Source organism: Lepidochelys olivacea (genome assembly GCF_965140295.1).
Source record: "Lepidochelys olivacea isolate rLepOli2 genome assembly, chromosome: 2".
Lineage (NCBI taxonomy): Eukaryota > Metazoa > Chordata > Testudines > Cheloniidae > Lepidochelys > Lepidochelys olivacea.
The window spans coordinates 113,960,260-113,981,037 of record NC_140412.1 but is presented as its reverse complement, the minus strand read 5'-3'; the positions used below and the strand labels follow the sequence as shown (position 1 = coordinate 113,981,037).

At 41.3% G+C, this 20,778-nt stretch overlaps 1 protein-coding gene across 7 annotated transcripts in view; it reads left to right on the top strand.

The window, feature by feature from the left end:
* The window catches only part of PHACTR1 (phosphatase and actin regulator 1), a 430,561-nt gene that overhangs the window by 174,298 nt on the left and 235,485 nt on the right, over positions 1 to 20,778 (top strand). Inside the window, exons 1-2 of one of the 7 annotated variants that reach the window (XM_084619603.1) lie at positions 9,502 to 9,544; positions 9,949 to 10,017. The exons of 3 other annotated variants lie outside the window; for them this stretch is intronic. The gene's annotated coding sequence lies outside the window, so the exon portion shown is untranslated. Of the gene's footprint in view, positions 1 to 9,474; positions 9,545 to 9,768; positions 9,815 to 9,937; positions 10,018 to 20,778 lie in introns of those variants that run through there. 3 more of the 7 variants (XM_084619605.1, XM_084619604.1, XM_084619602.1) reach the window with 3 other exon arrangements.

The following is a 20,778-nucleotide window of genomic DNA, read 5'->3' as shown; positions in this document are numbered from 1 at the left end:
ATTGGCTGAACCTATTCCAAAAGCAGGACACTTCTGGAAACTGGCTTTCCAAATTGACTCTTTCGTAGATGTCACATGTACCACAGTCATTTTTCTCCTGTCAGTGATTGCTATATTTTGGTACTGGAAAAAGGAGTTTGTGTTCAAGGCTTTACCCCCAGGAATACTGAAAAGCTTGCAAAAATATTTCTGGCCAGCAATCTGGATGTCCCTGGAGAGGTTCCTGTTCTACAAGAACACAAGAGTTGAGCTGTTTGGATGAGGCCTTCTTTCACCTCATCTTTTTCTAATGGTTCTTTCTGCTGTACCCACATAACTCCCTTTCTCTTGTGATATTCACAATGGAAAAGCTGACATCCCAGGTGCCTACAACTCTGCCTCTAAAGATTCAATGTAGGAAACGCTCTTTGTTCAGGATAGCACATAAGCACATGCTTAACTCGAGGCACACACTTGACTCCCATTGACATCAAGGAGACTTAAGCCGATGATTAAAGTTCAGCACATGCTTATGTGCTGTCCTGAATAGAGGTGGATTTAAAAACATGTTGAAGTATTTTCCTGAGTGGAGTTCAAAGTCATCTCTGCGGTTTTCTAAGCCCTCTGGTATGAGCTCATTCTCTATCATATGGGGCCATACTCTGCCTTGACATGCAGTTTATGTGTTCACTGGTTTTGCCTGGGGGGCCTATTGACCTCAATGGAGTTACATCAGGGATGATTTTGGTACACTGTGGTACACTTCGTCGGATGCATGTAGTGGAAATTTCCAAAGGCAGGTATAAATATGCAAGCAAGAATCAGGCTAGGGATAACGAGGTTAGTTCAGTCAGGGAGGATGAGGCCCTCTTCTAGCAGTTGAGGTGTGAACACCCAGGGAGGAGAAACTGCTTTTGTGGTTGGCTAGCCATTCACAGTCTTTGTTTAATCCTGAGCTGATGGTGTCAAATTTGCAAATGAACTGAAGCTCAGCAGTTTCTCTTTGAAGTCTGGTCCTGACATTTTTTTTCTGCAGGATGGCTACCTTTAAATCTGCTATTGTGTGCCTAGGGAGGTTGAAGTGTTCTCCTTCAGGTTTTTGTATATTGCCATTCCTAATATCTGATTTGTGTCCAGTTATCCTTTTATTTAGGGACTGTCCAGTTTGGCCAATGTACATAGCAGAGGGGCATTGCTGGTACATGATGGCGTATATTACATTGGTGGACATGCCGGTGAATGAACCGGTGATGGTGTGGCTGATCTGGTTAGATCCTGTGATGGTGTCACCGGTATGTGACATGTGGGCAGATATGTGGCATCTAGATATGTGGGCAGAGTTGGCATCGAGGTTTGTTTCATGGATTGGTTCCTGAGTTAGAGTTACTATGGTGTGGTATGTAGTTGCTGGTGAGAATATGCTTCATGTTGGCGGGTTGTCTGTGGGTGAGGACTGGCCTGCCTCCCAAGGCCTGTGAAAGTGAGGGATCGTTGTCCGGAATGCATTGAAGATCACTGATGATGCGTGGGAGAGGTTTTAGCTGAGGACTGTATGTGATGGCCAGTGGAGTTCTGTTGGTTTCTTTCTTGGGCTTGTCTTGCAGCAGGAGGCTTCTGGGTACACATCTGGCTCTGTTGATCTGTTTCCTTATTTCCTCATGTGGGTATCGTAGTTTTGAGAATGCTTAGTGAAGATCTTGTAGATGTTGGTCTCTGTCTGAGGGGTTGGAGCAAATGCAGTTGTACCTCAGTGCTTGGCTGTAGACAATGGATCATGTGGTGTGTCCGGGATGGAAGCTGGAGGCATGAAGGTAGGCATAGCGGTCGGTGGGTTTTCGGTATAGGGTGGTGTTAATGGGTAGTCACTTATTTGCACCGTGGTGTCTAGGAAGTGGACCTCCCATGTAGATTGGTCCAGGCTGAGGTTGATGGTGAGGTGGAAGCTATTGAAATCATGGTGGAATTCTTCCAGGGTTTCCTTCCCATGGGTCCAGATGATGAAGACGTCATCAATGTAGCATAGGTAGAGAAGGGGCGTGAGTGGACGATTGCTGAGGAAGCGTTGTTCCAGGTCAACCATAAAAATGTTAGCATATTGTGGGGCCATGCGGGTGTCCATAGCAGTGCCACTGCTCTGGAGGTATATATGGTCACCAAATTTGAAATAATTGTGCATGAGGATAAAGTCACAGAGCTCAGCAAACAGGTGTGCTGTGGCATCATCAGGGATACTGTTCCTGGCAGCTTGTATTCCATCTGTGTGTGGGATGTTCATGTAGAGAGCCGCTACATCCATGGTGCCTAGGATGGTGTTTTCTGGAAGATCACCAATGCATTGTAGTTTTCTCAGGAAATCAGTGGTGTCACAGAGATAGCTGGGAGTGCTGGTGGCGTAGGGTCTGAGTAGAGAGTCCACATGTCCGGACAGTCCCTCAGTGAGAGTGCCAATGCCCAAGTTGATGGGGCGTCCAGGATTTCCAGGTTTGTGGATCTTGGGTAGTAGATAGAATAACCCTGGTCAGGGCTCTAAGGGTATGTTGATTTGTTCCTGTGTTAGTGTAGGGAGTGTCCTGAGTAAATGGTACAGTTTCTTAGTGTATTCCTCAGTGGGATCTGAGGAAAGTGGCCTGTAGAATTTGGTATTGGAGAATTGTCTGGCAGCCTCCTTTTGGTAGTCACCCACGAAAGCTTATGCTCCAATACGTCTGTTAGCCTATAAGGTGCCACAGGAGTCTTTGCCGCTTTTACAGATCTAGACTAACACGGCTACCCCTCTGATATTAAAAACTTTACTTATCATTGTCATCGCCATCTAATTTAATTCTCTGAGCTGCTTCACCTCACCCTTAATTCTATTTTAAATATCCTTAATTGAAAATACAATCGATTTTCAGAACATACACATACACATTTTAATTCTTTTTTACCTCCTCCTCTTGGGTTCTCCTTTTTCCCCATCCCTTCATCTCCCCTGCTGCTCATTTCCATCAGCAGTCTCACACAGAGGAGCCGTTGTTTAGTACCAAACTGTTTTATGGGTAAAAGCATGTTTTTGCTAACTATAGAGAACTGGAATTGTACTCTCTAGTTCCTTATACAAAATTCCCTTTTCCTGTTGTCTATCAAACAAACAGGGAAAAAGCCCTTCAGTTGAGAATGTGATGAACTATTTTAAAAGGATTTGAGTTATCTTTCTGTTTCAGTCCCTTTGCAGAAGCCACTGAGGCTAACGTGTTCACTACGCTTCAGGTGACCCTGGGACCTAAGATCCATTTCAAATCAGACGCTGTTTTAGTCATGGTAGACAATCTATATACTCTCTGCTTTAGTTGTCTTTGACAGTTCGTACTGACCTCACAAGAAGTCAAGTCCTGCACACCTTAGTCCCTTGCATAGTCCCAGACTTAATGAGACTATTTACTGGAGTACGGCAAGAAGGATTTGACCTAGGATTTTTTACATATGCTATCACAGGACTTCCATGATAGAAGAGAAGAACAAGCTAGTCTATGTTTAGCATAGTCTATGCTGGTCTATGTTTATTCGTTTTTAGCGTTATGTGGATTTTCTCTAACTTCCTCTCCTTACAAAGAGCTTTAGTTAAGCAGCTCAGAGATTCTACTTAGGGATAAAGAAGCTTACTCACTAAAGATACCAGGCTAAAGCAGTGGACCCATAAAGGGGAAAATCTGGTTCCCAGCAACTAGACAGCATAACTAGTCTGGGCACTGGAGGTCTCCATGGGAATAAAGGAAGGAATCCTTCTTTATAAACCTGGAGTTGCTTCACTGTCATCTCTCTAGCCCTGAGGCTGCAGCCTCCGTGCTCCATGCCATTTGGAAATGGATACATGTAGTGGTGAATCAAGCAGCTCTACCTCCACATAGCCCCATGATACATCCAAGATGCTTATTCCCTGCACAGCCTTCTCAAAGTCTTCCCTTTCCCCACCAGACAGCAGAATGACTCTGATTCTGATGCATGTGAGTCCCTCCATCCCCATTGGAAAGGATGAAGAATTTGTCCTAAAATGGATAATCATGTGGTTTTAAAGTCTGATGAGGTATTTGTACTGGATTTGACAGTGCTTGACATATGGTTAGGCATGTGTTCTGTGTGTTCTTGTACAGAAACACACATGCACAAGTCATGGGCCAAATCCATCCCTAGTCTAAGCAAGTTCATTGACTGCAGGTCATGTGGTAGTGTCCATTCCCTGAGTGGATGACTGAAACTTTTAAAACTGGAGAATAGTGCAAGAAAGAATAATATCCTTCCAGTCTGAATTTTTCAGATGAATAGTCATTTGTACTTATGTAACATGAGAAATATTTATTATATTATTTCTATTACAATAGTGCCAAGGAGCCAATTGTGAATGGGGTCCAGTGTGCTAGGCACAGTACAAACAGAGAATAGGAGAGATTCCCTGCCCTGAAGAACTAAATATCTAAAGAGCCATATATTGCTAGAACAGGAATGAACTTTTAGAGTGGGATCTCTTTATATAAAGAGTTAATAATGACCCCAAGATTTGGAGCTAGGACTTCTGAGCTATGATCACTACTTGTTGACTTTTTGCCTTTGTGACTTTGGCCAAGACACTTAACCATTCCACCTCATTTTGCTTATCTGTAAAGTGGGAATAATAATACCCATGTGCCTCAAAAGAGTGTTGTGAGGATTAACTGGTTACTGAGTGTTAGGTGCTTTGAAAATGAAAAGGGCTGTATTAGTGTGAAGTATTATTATGGCTGTTAACATGCCTAAAGGAGTGCAATGATTCATCTTTGTGTGGTGAAATTTTTAAACAGTATAATGACATCTTAAAAATCTATATGCTGAGGCCTATAGGTTTTTTTTTTTTTAAGTACATCTAAGTTGTATGTGCAAAACATACAATTACATTGGCCTCGTGGGTAAGTTATACATGGAATTACAGTAGAAACAAACTGCATACTTAGTTACCCATTTTGTGTGCTCAGCTTAGGCACACATTTCTGAAAATGTAACCCTCTCATTAAACAACCCTCAGAGGTGCTTCATTGCTTTGTGATATTGAATCAAATTCAATCTTAGTGTAACTCCATTTGTGTCATTCAAGTTTTTCCAGGAATTAATTTGTCCTGTTATTTCTAGGGTAGTTGGAAGTAGACCTTGTCAGATTGCATGAAGAAAAGGAGAGTATCATTTATTTATAGAAAGAAGATGGAGTAACATTTTAATTGGCTTGTTTTACTGAAGTATAGCATTAAAAAAGACAGTCTAGTGAAGTTAAGGCAAAATATTGATCTCTATGGTTAACTTGGTTAGAAATTGTAACTGACACTAGTGTTCTTGTCTACTGTCCACATTGATCAGACTTAGCATCCTCCATGTTTCTGATGAAGTGGGTTTTACTTTTCACATCTGTCCCCAGGCTGCAGGAAGAATAGACACTTGGTCGGGACACAGTGTGCTAAATTCAATAAAGCCAGTGGCATCACTCCAAGAATGAATGTTGTCTAAAATGTCCAGTTCCTCTATTCTGTGTTGCCAACTCTCACAATTTTACTGTGACTCTCACAATATTTTGCATTTTTCTTAAAGCTCTAGCTCCTGATGGTTGTGTAAGAATCTCACCTTTGAGGGCTCAGAGAATGTTAAAATACATTTCTAGCACTTGCGGTTGGAAACTGAAGTTAGAAAATGTGACTCAAGTGCAACCTAAAGTCTCAAAATTCAGGAGGCAAATAAAATAGCCTTCACATTTATTATGTTTTTAAAATGTCATGATTTTTAAACCAATCTAATGATTTTTGAATATTTGGGTTTGTCAATGCTGATGACAGAAAATGTGTAATTATTCTGTAGCAGTGGAGTGTTGTCAAGAGAGTCTCCCCTGCACTCCCAAACCAGAGTAGCAACTTAGATAAATGTGTGGCATTGAAAATAGGTTTGAGATGAGAACTTCTGAGTTGTGACTAGCTGCTTCCCTATCTAATAGAGTAATAGATAATATACTTGTTAAGATGAAACTGAACTGCTGACGTTGTGTCAGACCATCTAAAATGTGCATGAAAAGACTTTTTCATTGGACCACCTTCTGTTGGTGAGAGAGACAAGCTTCTGAGCAACACAGCGCTCTTCCCCCAGTCTGGGAAAGGTACTCGGAGTTTCGCAGCTAAATACAAGGTTGAACAGATAGATTAGCATAAAAGTAGTTAGCACATATTCTAAGGTGGGGTAGTCAATAGGCAGCCCATGGGCCAAATACAGACCACCAGACACTTTTGAATGCTTTTATCATTATTGTTATTTTTATATTATTGTCTCTGGAGTCTGGACCGTGACCAAAAATTTGGACCTTGACAAAAAATAATTACCTCTGTTCTAAGGGACCATTCAAGGTGAAGTGGCCTTGATTTAGCTGTGACACTATGAGTTTAATTGCACTGTGCAGTAAAGAAAGATGCAAGGTTTCAGTATACAGTAGAGCTGAGCAAAATTTTTTGCATGAATAGTTTATTCATCAAAAAATGCAGGTTCAGGTTGACCAAAACTATTCGTGAATTCATGTTGAGTTAGTCAAATAGTGTCAACCAAACCAAAGACATTGAAACCTTGTGGTAATGTCAAAACAAAACATTAGGCATTTTGACAAAAGGAAAGGAAAAATAGATTTACAAAAGAGGAGGAGATGGTGCAGCGGCCATATCTCTTATAGGCTTCATCCCAGTGGTGAGGGCACTCATCTGAAATGTGGAAGACCCAGGTTCACGCCCCATCTCTGTCTCATGTGGAAATATGATTTGAACTTACATCTGCCACATTGCAAGGGACTGCCCTAACCACTTGGTTATGAGAGATTCTGGTGTGGTGTTGTTTCCATCTCTCCTCTTGAAGCTGTTTTGTTTTTTATAAATAATTATATAGTCATTGGAGCAGGGACTTGAACTTGGGTCTACGATATGCGTATCCTAACTACAAGGATGTAGCATCATTCTCGCTGTCTTTCTCTGGCCTGGTGACTACTCACTGTCATTCACAGTGGCAAGTCATAGTCATTCACTATGACAATGAATGGTCATTGGGCCAGGGATGAACACAAAATACCTGGTTCCCCACTGCCTTGTACCTTTTGTCAGTAATTTACACCTGCACGAAGTGGGTGTAAAATCTATCTGTGTATCAATCTTAGGGGGTTATACTGCCACCTATCACTTCAGGCACCTTCCATGTAAAACAAAAGCAGTAGCAAAGATTCTAGTGAATTTCATGGGGTCTCTGAGTAAATGCTTTGCCTAGGGTAAGATTTGTTGTTGTTAATTCTTTTTTTTTTTTTATTCCCCTCTCTTTCTTGCTTGGTAGGGATTTATTGGGTGGAAGAGGCATGAGTGTTATTCTCAAGGTGGGGAAAGGCTTTTGTAAAGAGGGAAGTGTTGCAGTGTTTCTTAAAGATAATCAGACTCTAGAATAGATTCACCTGATCTTCTCTGGAAGTTTGTTGCACAGCCAACTCCCTCAATTGAAAATGCTACCAGCTCAGAATGAACAAAACAGCAATGTGAGTGGTGAGGTTATACATCCACCTTATTCCCAGTAATTCCACTTTTTTGTTGCATTTTGTTTTTATGATTTTCAGTCATTCATTAGCTAACTTCTCAGCAGGGGATGAAGATACATGATGGCTTATAAACTTTCAGAATGGTGCAGTTTAAGGAAAGATTTGGAGGAGAGAGTTCTCCAGCTGGATCTAGTAAGAAGAGAGTGTTTCAGGTGAGAAGAAAGCCTGGAGATGAAAATGAAGAAAAGACATGAGGGAACTGATTTTTACCTAAGGGTTTGTACAGCACCTACTACAACGGGGCTCCAGTCCTTGTCTGGGGCACTACTGCAGTACAAATAATAATAATAATTAATGACAGTAATAAGTAGGAGCTAGGGCCTTGAATTCAAAGCTAAAGAGCTTATTATTATTATTATTTTATTATTATTATAATATACTATTGTTATTTATTAGTATAAATTTGATTTGAGAACTGTGGGGGAATCCCATGAAAGGATCTGGAGAAAGAAAGGGACAAATTAAATTAAGCAGGGCAGTCTGTGAATCAGTAAAATGTAATCCATTAGTCAGATCAAATAGATAAAAGTCAATCAATGAAGTAAATCCAGGAACAGATAAAATAGTATAACCCATTAGCTGAAAGCATTTGGAAATAAATGGCCAGCAATCAATCAGTTGAAATAAACAAGGCATCAAACAGTCAAATGGGGCAACATATGAAGTAGTCCAAGCATAGTGGTACCATCAGTGGAAGGGCAGAAGTGACAGCTTTCTCCTTTACACCAGGCCTGTTGGCAGGACAGCACCTTGAGTTGTGTCTGAACCAAAGTACTGGCTCAGATCCACCATTCCTCCTGGCCAAACTATGAAGAAGTTCAAATCCAAATCCGTATTTTTGCTCCAGGCCTGTCACTGTAATGGGACAAACCAAAGCACAGATTCTAAATGTTCCTGACCCATCTGTAGAAAGGCCAAATGTTTCTGTGGTATATTTATTTGTGTTTATAAGTAGCTCCATGTTATAGAGTAATATGGCTATGTTCTGTGTGACATTTTCCATTGTATTATATAGTAGAGAAGGGCCTGATCCAAAACCTCAGATTCACACACTTCCTTTGGAGGAGTGTGGATCTGGATCTGACTTTCATGACTAATCCCTGTTTGTATAAATGCCTGAATCAACCCCTTTGGATTGGAACAGCCCTAACCCTAGAGAAGGGCTTACCTGGATCCAGATCTGCATCTGAATTTTACAGCTAGGACTTATCTCTAGATTATAGTCACTGGAACTTTCCCGCCCCCCGATATAGGTAGTTAACCCATATACATAAGTGATGTCTTCTGATACCTGGAGCCCTTTCCCCTAAAGGAACGGTTGGTAGCCAGTTTGGCTACTCCTTCGGACGTCCTTGTGCTACTTGACTCCCTTCTTATTCAGGTAAGGAGGTTGAACTACAGCAGAGCCCTCCTTGATGTCCTGTGTAACAGCAAACTCACATAAACATGCATGCTAGAGACACACGCTCCTGATTAGAGAGAGCATGGATCTCCATGTCATCTGCTCTTGCTTGTTTCTCTCTTCATGGGTGTGATTTCCAAATCAAAACCCTGAATAGCCTTAGCACAGTTTGAATTATATAATTGTGCTGCTGAGAGTCACATGACTTGCTGTCTGAGTAATTCCCTGCAGAAGGAGACAAGCTGCATGTTAAAAAGCTCAACAAATAGTGTTTAAAACAAAAAGTATATAGCATAGAATTTCCATAGTACTTCATTTGAAATTGTCTACTGCTGCAACAGCCACATGTATATCTGGTTCAAAGCTTAGGGATTTGATGGGGAGAGGACGAGTGGGGATCAGAGGCGGGGGAGGGTGTATTAGCTGGACCTGTGGTTTGTTTTCTGTTCCCTTCAATAACAACCTCAGCCTTCAAAACTGGGTGCATCCGATGTTGAACAAAATGAGTGGCTCACTGGAGACCTCAACAAGGAGCTAGGATTCATTGTCTTGTGGAGGTAAGAAGCAATCACATTCCTAATAGTCTGTGATCTAAAACTCATTATTACTTTTCTGTGACTGTGTAAGATAGAAGAAGAGAGAGTAAACGGCTGACACCTCTGTAAACTGGCAGGGGTCTGCAGAAGATATATTTATGGGTAACGTAAGGGGGAGGAGGAAGAGGTACAAACTGAATGTAACCTTTTATTATCACATAAATGCCTTGGTGCTGTTTGCAGGACTGTAATTGGATTGATTATTCTGAACTCTCTATCTCCCTTTCACATGTGAGTTGGCCAGTGAATTGTAACTTGTTTCTACTAATTGAATCAGAAGGAGAAGGGGCTGTCTGGCACTGTAAGGCTGTATGGGGGGGGGGGTGTATTTTCAGACCACAACACTTAAAGAGACTGTTGCTCAGTTTCAGAAGGCATAGCTGTTGCAGAGAGAGAGGCAGGAAGTGTGAAAGCAGCTTTGTGATCTCTAACAGGTAGGCAAAAGCATAAACCATATGTTTGTTCCTGGATATTCTTCTTTCTCAAAGAACTGGTAATATAGATCTATATATATTGTTTGGGTTGTGTTCGTTAGACATGGTTGATGATAGCAGGAGCATGTGTATGCCCAAAAGCCAGTGTGTGAATGAGAGATCACAAGCTCTTCTGAAAATCAGTGAGGTATCTGGGATTTGCAGACTAGGGGGGATTCACTTGCAAATCCTGCTGCAATTGAGACATGTGATCACTGCAGGTCCACAGCTCGTGATTGTTTAAGGAACCCAAAAAAGTTAATTTAGAAGACCTAAAAAGCCTAGGAGTTACCTTCCTGAGCACCCTCTGTTGCAAACGAGGGAGAGAGCTAGAAAAAGCTGAGAGAGGGACTTTGATCTTCTCTGTTGATTTTCCCCCTTTGATCCAGTTACTGACATATGAAAAGAATAATTGAATTGTCCCACCATGTGGTAGCTATTACAAGAAATCCTTGTGCACATATATATGCAAAGTGGGCAAGCCCAAAACCAGGGGTTTGGGGGGAAAAGGCTTGCTCTTGTTGTGTTTGGTTATTCTCTGTTATACAGGTATGCTGAAATATAATATAGCAACTTTCAGACTGAAAGAAGGGATTAGGTGGAATTAACATTTTAGATTGGAAAGAAAACATGTAAGCACAAGCATTGGTTAGGAGGTAAGGAGGGCAATATGTCCATAATCACTATTTTTAGAGGCTATGAAATGCATAACAACCTGTTGCTCTTCTGTAATCCTTTCCTTCCTAAGAATGCAAATGTTAATTGAGCTTCCTAATGCGTCTGTGAGGTAGGCATTAGTATTCCTATTTTTTCCGGTGGGGACATTGAGGCACAGAGTTTGTGGGTTCATTTCTGCCACAAGTCTAGCTGTGCCAGAACATGGTTAGGGGTATTTGTGTTGGCAGTTTTTGGAGGACAATATGTTTATAGAGCTGTGTGACAGCCTAAGTCTTAATACAGTGATTTAGACTGTAGCACTATGCTATACTCCGATTCCTGAATTCACACTATGGACAAGATAAAGGGTTAGAACATAGATGTATATGCCAGACAACTATAGAGTGAAATAGTAAAATGTGTATTGTAGACGGGCCCTGGCCGAGATCAAACTAGTTTGTAGCACAGCTTGGTACAGCCTTGTGCTTTAACCATTCAACTGTTTCAATTAGACAAAATAGCTCCCCCTTTTTTTTTTTTCCCCTGGGCATGAAAAAATGTTATATGTTAACTTGGGTAATTACATTCTGCTTACCTAAAATTCCTAGTATAGTTTCAACTGGTTATAGTGTTATGTTGTTGATTTGCTGTGTGGAAATCTTCCGCGCTAGAGAAGGCAGCAAGTGTTTCAGCAGTAGGGGGATGTAATCCCTGAACTGTGTATATATAGTAGTTTGTAAATCTATGAATCAGCATTTTGGGATCTCTATATAAAACGTACTACATGAATGTCAGCCTATTTTTAATAATGATATCGTTCACAGTGCTCTAGATTACAGGTTGGTAAGCATTTGCTTTATTTACTGAATTTCTGTTTTCTAAGTCTGCTGCCAGTGGAGAGATTTATGGTAAAAAGGTAGTATGTACGTACACATGCTATCAGATCTGTGGCTCCCATTGTACAGGAGATGCATGTTTCACACAACAGATATGATTAGTGATCAGCTTCTGCTACCCTTGCTCATTTTGAGCAGTACAGTATCTTATTCACGACTCAAAGATTCCCAGGGGCACAGAGCCAGGACCTATGTGTATATACATTGACTACATTGGGTGCTAGGACTAGAAACTCTGGTCTGTCAGCTCCAAAAATGCAGGCCTCTACTACTTGAGCTAAAGAAGAAATTTCATAGCATTGATATTGGTATCTGCAGCCACTAGAGAGCATCACCACTCGCTATTTTATATGCACAAAGCCAGTGAATTATATCACCTTCCAATATAATCTCCCAAGGCAAATACATTTGACCAGATTGAACCCTTGTATAAATCCACTGATTTTGATAGAGTTACAGTAGGGATCTGTTTGGTCAAATATGGTCACTGTGATAGCCAGTACTGTTAGATATAGATATCTAATAGTATGTTAATAAAATATCTGTTGAAGGATAAAAATAAAAAATCCACCAGTTTCCATAAAAAATGCTCACCTCTTCAAGAAATAGAAATTGAAGACAATGATATGTTTGGTGTTTATCTGTCTACTGCCATGCAGTACACCCATTGATGACCGTGAGAGTTATGTGTAGATAGGCTGGGGAGTACCTACCCATTCATTTTTATGAGTGGTGGTCAGACTGACAATAGATTAACCCATCAGTCTCTCTGTAAGAATCATCATGCTCTGTGAATAAACATCTGCACATTAGAACTTCTCCGTGGAGACTGGATGTGGTACACAATGATGACTCTGAATGATCTGGTACAATCTTTCATTTCATGCATTGATCAGATAAATAATATTGACTCCAAAAAAATAATTATGGTCAAATAAGGGTGATTTTTCAACAGACTAAAATGTATCTGATTTGGCCTTGACCTATGGTAACAGGTTATATCAGTAGTTTGAATGAATACAGAAGCTGTGAAACTAATTTAAGCATAAAGATTTTCTTTTTGCGAATACAGACTAACACGGCTACTACTCTGAAACCTGTAATTTAAGCATGAAAATCGAGGCTAATTCTCCAACCTTACCTGTGAGTTTGACTGGCTTGGTAGTACTCTTGCCCCTGGATCAATCACCTAGATTTTACCCAAAGTTTTTGCAATAGAACTATGCAAAATGTTCACAATAAACCCTGAAACCACATGAAACTTGCCTGGTTTCTAGTTTTCTTACAAGCTCATACCTCAACTCACATTTGTTAAATTGTTCACAAAATGTGAGACTTTGTCATTGTTCTGCTTTTTTTTGTTGTTGTTTTTGTTTCATTGTACATTCTTTCTTACATTTCATACATTTATTGTTTCTAAAGAAAAAAATATTTCAAGCTACACTCTGGGGCCTTTAAAATTCCTTCTGCTCAACATGAAGGGAGCAGCTTTTTAAGAGAATCTCAGTATTCTATAATAGCTTTCATCCTGCAGAGCAGGAAATCTCTTTCAGGACAGGTAGAATTTTAAACAGCCAGAGTTTCTGCAATCTGAAAATGAATGTTCTTGTTTTGAAAGTAATTCTTGTCCTGCTTCTATGATTACTAGGAGAATAACATAAACTATGATTCTAACAATTACAAAAAAAATGCAGCCACCCAGAACTCATATTGTATCAAAGCAAAATGGAACACGATTCTCAAATGTTTCCAGTTTTTTCTATATATAGAACCCGCATTCTTCAAGGTGGTTCCATTTTGGGCAAAACAGTTTTCTGCCATAATTATTTTCCTGCGTATCTGAATTCACTTTTGAGAAACCCAGGACCAGTTTCGGGTTTTACATCGAAGTCGTGCAAAATTCTGCATAGGTTTAACACAAAAGTAGGTGAAACTCAACAACAGTTTGAAAGCTTTGAGATTTTCACTCTTCCAAGCTCTGAGATCTTGATCCAACTGAGGATCATCTGTGTAAACCTAGGTGGATAGAACTAATTATCATGTTTCCATTAACCCCTATGAAATAAAACTGCCGGGTTTTGCCCAGATCTCCACAGCCAGGTCTTCCTAGGGAGGAGCTGTGTTGTCAAAAGCACATTTCATTTTATGGCATGTAATAATGATTTGCCTTTTAAAAAAAAAATTCTCCTCTTTTGCCCACAATGGCTAGAATTCAGATTTCAGTGTCTGGGTTTAACTCAATTCCAAAATGTACTTAAGCATGCAGCTTTTGTTTTTCAATAGAATATAGCCACTTATAGCTGTAATGCAAAGCACTTTAGAAAAGATCAGTCCATGATTATGATTTCCTACTGAGAAAGTGGGAGTTGCACAGATATCCTTTACTTGTTAGCAACACAGTGGTAGGTCTTGGCGCAAGCTAATTTCTGGTGTGGTTCTATCACTGGAGTCATTAGAGCTGTACCAGGGATGAACTTGTCCCCCTCTTTATACCTTTCTCACCTTTTGCTTTAATGAAGTGCAATGAATTTTAAACTTTACCAGGAACTGTGTTCTACAAGTCTGTAATAGAAAGTATCTGCAGATTAATCAGGCTGCAGTGTTTAACATTAAATTTGCTTATTATAAATGACTGGTATGTCATGGTAATGAGTTTTCCTCCAGTTTTATAGCCTGAATCTTGCTGATACGTACAACCAGGGTTTTTGGTGGTATATTACATTCACCCATTCTTTACTAACCTGTTCTTAAGTCATTTGGGTGAAAAACAGTGACCTCCTACTGACCTTTTGCCGTTTGATAAGCTCCCTTTGAACAAGTGAATGAGAGGGACAGGGAGGGATGGGTTGAAGCACGGGTTACTCATACAGTACACTTAGTGCCTGGGTACTTAATTAAGGAAAACCAAAGAGTGGGAGAATCCTAACAACACTGCTAAATTTTCACTAAATAGCCCAAGTATAAAATGAGAGGCAAGATGGGTGAGGTAATTTCTTTTATGTTCCCCCTCTGCCCCCGCCATATTTTTGTCATTAATAGAAACATATGTTATGGATGAAGAGATCTGTATGATACAGTTGACCAGCTCTACTCTATCCCTTGCCCAAAGGCAGAAATAATACAGTCAGTAGAGACTCTATGTGGATAAATAGTATCTCCCTCTCAGTGGATACTTCCCAGTCTTAAAATTAGTTACAAGATTTAGATAAGATCCCTAGTCAAAGTTCAGGGCTCTCCGGGTATTCCATTTGGGAGTAGAAATTGGCGGTAGCCAGGGTATTTCTTTGCACTCTGTACATTCCTTTTAAATAAATAAGAGTCCTGTGTCTCTGAATGCAGAAGGAACCAGGGAAAAAAAGGAGCAGTACCAGGTCCCTAAGCTTCTTTACCAAACACCAGATCCAAAAGCTTTCTTGTCTTTAGCTTTTTCCAGAGCCACACTGTCCTAAGCTACAAGCTCCTGCTTCAGTTTTTTCTTGCCTCTTTTCCTCTGCCCCTCTCTTTGTTCTTGTCTGTGACCTCAGTATCTGGATGTTTTCTCACACACACCCCTACCCAAAACAATATTCAGCCCAAAAGCTCCTTGGATGGTTCACACACTCCTTTTGTCTCTAGGTGGGGGTTAGGTGTGAACTCACCCTTCAAATAACATATCAACCTCAATGCGTTTTAACCGAATCCATAACAAAGTTTTATCCAGCTCATAATAATACATATAATGAAATTATGATCCCTGCTCCAAAGAGCTTACAAGCTGAGTAATACGGCAAGCCTTCTCACGCTGTCCCTCCCAGTGGTGTGACTTGGAGAGACCACTGATCTAGTCTACACTGAAAACTTCATTGGTATGGCTACTGAAATGGATCCATAGATCCAGTGCTCTTGAATGGCTCTGGAATAATGCCTGTGAGGACCCCCTTCAGTGTGTCAACCCCCTTAGGGTCACACTCTTCCTGCCTGGGGTAAGCCTCTTGGTTTCACCTCCTCCTGGGACTGAACAACGGCGCCTTCAGCGCCCCTGCTTTGCCCCATGACCTCCCCTCAGCCAGTCCACCTGAATTGGACAACTGGGGAAGACTTACACACTCAAAGGGAGCAATGGCCCCCCAGCTTCCTGATTCTGGAGTGGCTTGCGGTCAGCGTTGTAAAAATAGAAGGATTTATTAGATGTCTGGAACACAGTGTAAAAAGCCCTTAGGTTAATATAGAGAGCAGAAAGTTACAGCAAAGTCCATCTGGGTCGGTCCTAAGCCCAGAGCTCTCTCTGATTTCCCCCTGCCCCAGGCCCCAGGCCAGAAGAGTGTCATGCTTCCAGCAGCCCATACATAACGACCCCCAAGGGTACCTCCTCTGTCCCTTGTTCTGGTTTCCAGGGCAAAAATGGTCACTTAGCCATCTTCCTTAGTCCTTTTGTTCTCCAGCCGGTCACAACTGGCTGGCTTCCTGCAGAGGGTGGGCTCCACTTATTATTAGTTACTAGGTACCAAGTGGCCGGACCTTGTCTGGGCCCACACCCCAAATAACTAGGCCACAGTTACACCTGGATCTGTGGGTCTCTGCAAAGAGAAAACAACCTTTTTTCACCACCAAGTTTAACCATGCACCACATGGGGAAACTGAGGCGCATACAGCTCTGTCACTCCGGGGTGTGAAAATTCCATACCGCTGAGGGACATAGCTATGTCAGTGTAACCCCTGATGTAGACAACACTAGGTCAATGGAAGCATTCTTCTATCAACCTAGCTACCACCTCTCGAGGAGGTAGATTCACGACAGCGACAGGAGAGCCCCTCCTATCGCGGTAGTGAGTGTCTACACTGAAGCACTACAGCAGCAGTGTGCAGCTGTGCCACTGTAGCAGTTTGAGTGTAGATGTACCCTAGGACTGAGAAGCTAGTTCGGTCCTGTTGCCAAAACTATAACCCCTCTGCAGAGACAACTATATTACTATGGTTCCTAAGAATCCTAGTGATGGACCAGAACCCCACTGTCACTTAATAATATTACAGTAGTACCTAGAGGCATCTAATCAGGACACCATTGTGCTAGGCACTGTGCAAACAAAACCAAGTCCCTGCCTCCAGAGAGCTCACAGGCTAGGGTTTTGCCAAAATACAACTGGTGGCTAACCAGACAAACCAGGGATGCTAACACCTATCTACTAGGAGCTGAAGTGAGACCAGAAACTCATTTCACACGGGATACCAAACAACTGTCCAAAGCTAACAACTCTGGATCATTACAATCCTTGATTGTATTTGAACAACTGATCTGGAGGTGAAAAGCAGCATATCTATTTACCAAATTCCAGAAGCTGGAAGTACTCTTTTTATCTGCAGATATCAAATTCGCACCCTTGATTGTATGTGGATATCAGGCTGTCTTATGTATATTAGACAGAAGCTTGTTTGAGATGCAATATTCAGCACTGCATACATTTGGTTTCTATTGGTCAAAAGCATAGCTTTTGGAAATAATTTTTCACTTTTAGTAAACAAAGACCTGATCTTCACTCTGAAGAAGGCCTGTCTTAAGGTAAAGGAAGCAAACAAAAATCTTCAGTTTTACTTTTCAAGCCAAAATCCTTTTTTGTTCTTGGAAGCTAAACTCTTTACATTGTTTCCCAAATATAAATTAAACTGTAGGCCATACTTGGCTACTTTCCAAAAAAAAATTCTGAACAGGTTGAGTAAAAAATACAGCGAAGTATTGAGCTGAATTGCCCAGGTGTGGGAGAGCCTGGGGGGTGACATTCAGATAGGGGCCTTTGTATAGACAGAAATATCATTTAGACCAGGGGGTTTTCAAACTGGGGGTCGCGACCCCTTAGTGGGTTGCGAGGTTATTATTTGGCAGGTCGCTAGCTGTCAGGCTCCACCCCGCTTCACCTCCAGCATTTATAATAGTGTTAAATATATATATTTTAAAAAGCATTTTTAATTTATAAGGGGGGTCACACTTAGAGGCTTCCTGTGTGAAAGGGGTCACCAATACAAAACTTTGAGAACCACTGATTTAGACGCCTTTGTACAGCCAGTAAATCCAATTGCTGTTTTTAAGTCTCTGAGACCTCTCTGTCACTTTGGACTGGTTATGGCCAGTTCTGTATCTGAGCTTTCCTGCTTAGAGGCTACTTTTCCAAAAAGAGAGAATAAGTGTTAATAGCATCATTGCACTGCCCATTGCTTCTCACATTGTTTGTTCACTATGTCCAGAATCATGCTCAGTTAAAATAAATGCATCATTTTGATGTTAACTATGTGACTCTAAATTCCACAGCTTCAATTTAAGATAAAAAAAACAAACAAAGCTAGGATGAAATAGTTTGTGTGGTTTTTTTTAGGCCTAAAAGTGGTTAGTGATTTTGGATGTCCACCTGGAGATACCTTTATATGGTCTGATTTTCAGAAAGTGCCAAGCACCCACCCTTTGAAAATCAGGCACTTTAAAGGTGTCTCAAATCAGGCACCCAAAATCACTAGTCAGTCTTGAAAATATAGGCCTTAAAGTTTACTTCATTGACTTATTATTTTAAATAGCCTCAAGGGAAGGGGAAGTAATCACAACCTGGTGGCATTCTGTTTAGGAAAGCAAAATTCTTTTGAAGTGTCTATCCAATTACATGTTCTGTTCAAGGGTAACTTTCAGCATGTCAAAATCTCAGAGCTTAAATGTGGTAGTGGAATAAGAAACCTTGTCCAACTCAGGCTAAAAGTGAATGCAACAAATTGTTATGTTCACATCAGAGTGTGACATACTTTCCTTTTTTAAAAAACTTATTTATAACCCATGAGTGCCTCAGTAAACACAAGGCATGTGTCTGTGCTTCTCACCATCTTTTTGTGTTGTGTGGGTGTCATTGTTTGGTTAAGAACACAGGAACTGTGTTCACAGCATCTGTATGTTATAATTGCCTGCTCACTGGGTAAGATACGTAACTACAGCTAATGTTGAAGAGTAATAGAGTAGCTCTGGAGAATAGAAGGTTCAGTTCTCCACAAAGGTTGGCATTTATGGATAGCAGGGGTCTAATGAGAGTGGATTTTACAGGGGTTCTAGGTGCAGGCTTCCAAAGGGGCTTTCTTTCATCTTGTTCACCCAGGCCAGGAATTAGAAGAGTTAGGGAGCTCTCTCCTCCAGAAGGTAGTGATAGCATGCCATTAGTAAGTCCAGTTTGGGGCTATGGGTCAGAAAGGATCAATCCTTTTACTTTCACCCATCCTTTCCTAATACAGTCCATCCCCTTCTATATATTGATTTAAGATTCTTGCATTCTCTGTAAGAATGAGAGAAAGGCCTCCTCCTCTGAGTTTGCAACTACCCCCAGAGTGGAGCACAAATAATGCATGTTCCCAGCACCTAGAGGGTGAGGGTCGCAGCTCTGTGACACACCTAGCCAGACAGCCTCAAGAAGGAGAGTCATCCTCAGATACAAAAGAGACTTACTTGCATTGCTGCATGTTTATCAAAAGCAATATAATTTCTGATAACAGTTGTGTTGATGGCTGTGAATGCGTTCCATTAACATAAGCCCCTGAATCTTTCAGTGAAGCCCCTGGCTGCCAAGAGTAGAGAAAACTAAATATTGGCTCCAATGCCTATTGAAACCAATGGGAGTATTGTTGTTGCTTAAGTTTGGCTCTGAGAATCTAGGCCCATTTCTTGAATATGAAAGTATATTCTGGCAATGTAGAATTAAATCTAGACTCTGGAGTACTGGTGAGATCATAATTAACCACAAAAGCTTGAGTCGTCAGTTTAACATTATCACTCTGTACACGAACATACTGTACTCCATATATGTAAACTTTACTGCGATTGAGTGGCTGCAGCAAATCATAGGCATTAAATTATTAAAAAAAAACCAAAAAAACATCAGCTATGCTTAGCTGGCTTCTCTTTCCTCTGTCCACCCACCTTGTCTTGTCTTTTGTTATGGAGAGGTTTGTTAACACATCTTAATGGCATTAACAAGAGCCTTCAAAAAAGCAAAAGAAAGTACAGTAACTCCTCACTTAAAGTTGTCCCAGTTAACGTTTCATTGTTACGTTGATGATCAATTAGGGAACTTGCTCGTTTAAAGTTGTGCAATGCTCCCTTATAAGTGGTTTGACAGCTACCTGCTTTGTCCACTGCTTGCAGGAAGAGCATCTCATTGCAGCTAGCTGGTGGGGGCTTGGAACCAGGGTGGACCGGCAGCCCCCACCCCATTAGCTCCCTGCTCCCCTAAATTCCCTGTGCAGCAGCCGCCCAGCAGGCTATCAGTTGCCGGCAGTTCAGCTGTCCCTCCCCCCACTGCCATGTGCTGCTCCTGCCCTCTGCCTTGGAGCTGCTCTCCAGAGCCTCCTGCTTGCTGGGGAGGAAGGGGGGGGTTAACGTCAGGGTGTCCTCCTCCCCCCTGCTCCTGCACCCTGCTTATCCCATCTCCATCTAGCAGGGGGGACACAGGACAGGGCTCAGGACGGAGGGAGCTTCCTGGCAGCAGATGTTGCGGTCTCAGCTTGCTGATTAACTTAACAAGGTAGTGTACTTAAGAGTGGTGGCAGCGTACTTAAAGGAGAAATGTGCATCTCTCTCTCACACACATCTGTCTCCCTTCCCTCCGTTCGTGCTGCCTTGTAGAGTGTGAGGCTATATTAACAACAATAAGTTAACCCTTGAGGGCTCAGCCAATTGTTAGTTCATCATTTAGCAGTAAGGCATCCCCTGGGAAATATCCCACCCTCTGACTCCACCACCTCAACCGAGCTTCACAATCATGATCGCTGTGTATTAAATTGTTTGTTTAAAACTTATACTCTGGGCCTGTGTGTCTGTCTATGTGTGTGTGTGTATGTATGTATATATATATATAATATATGTAAGTCTTTTGTCTACCCAAAAAAAAATTCCCTGGAACCTAATCCCCCCCATTTACATTAATTTCTTATGGGGAAATTGGATTTGCTTAACATTGTTTTGCTTAAAGTTGCATTTTTCAGGAACATAACTACAACGTTAAGTGAGGAGTTACTGTCTGAGGAAAAATAAACTGAAGTGAGGTGAAGAGGAAGACTCTAGCTTCAGGCTTCCTGTGGGCCTTTGGATGAGTCCCTTACGATACATCTTCACTGCAGAATTAACTTAAGGCCACGTCTATGCTAGAAAGTTTTGCCAACAAAATTACAT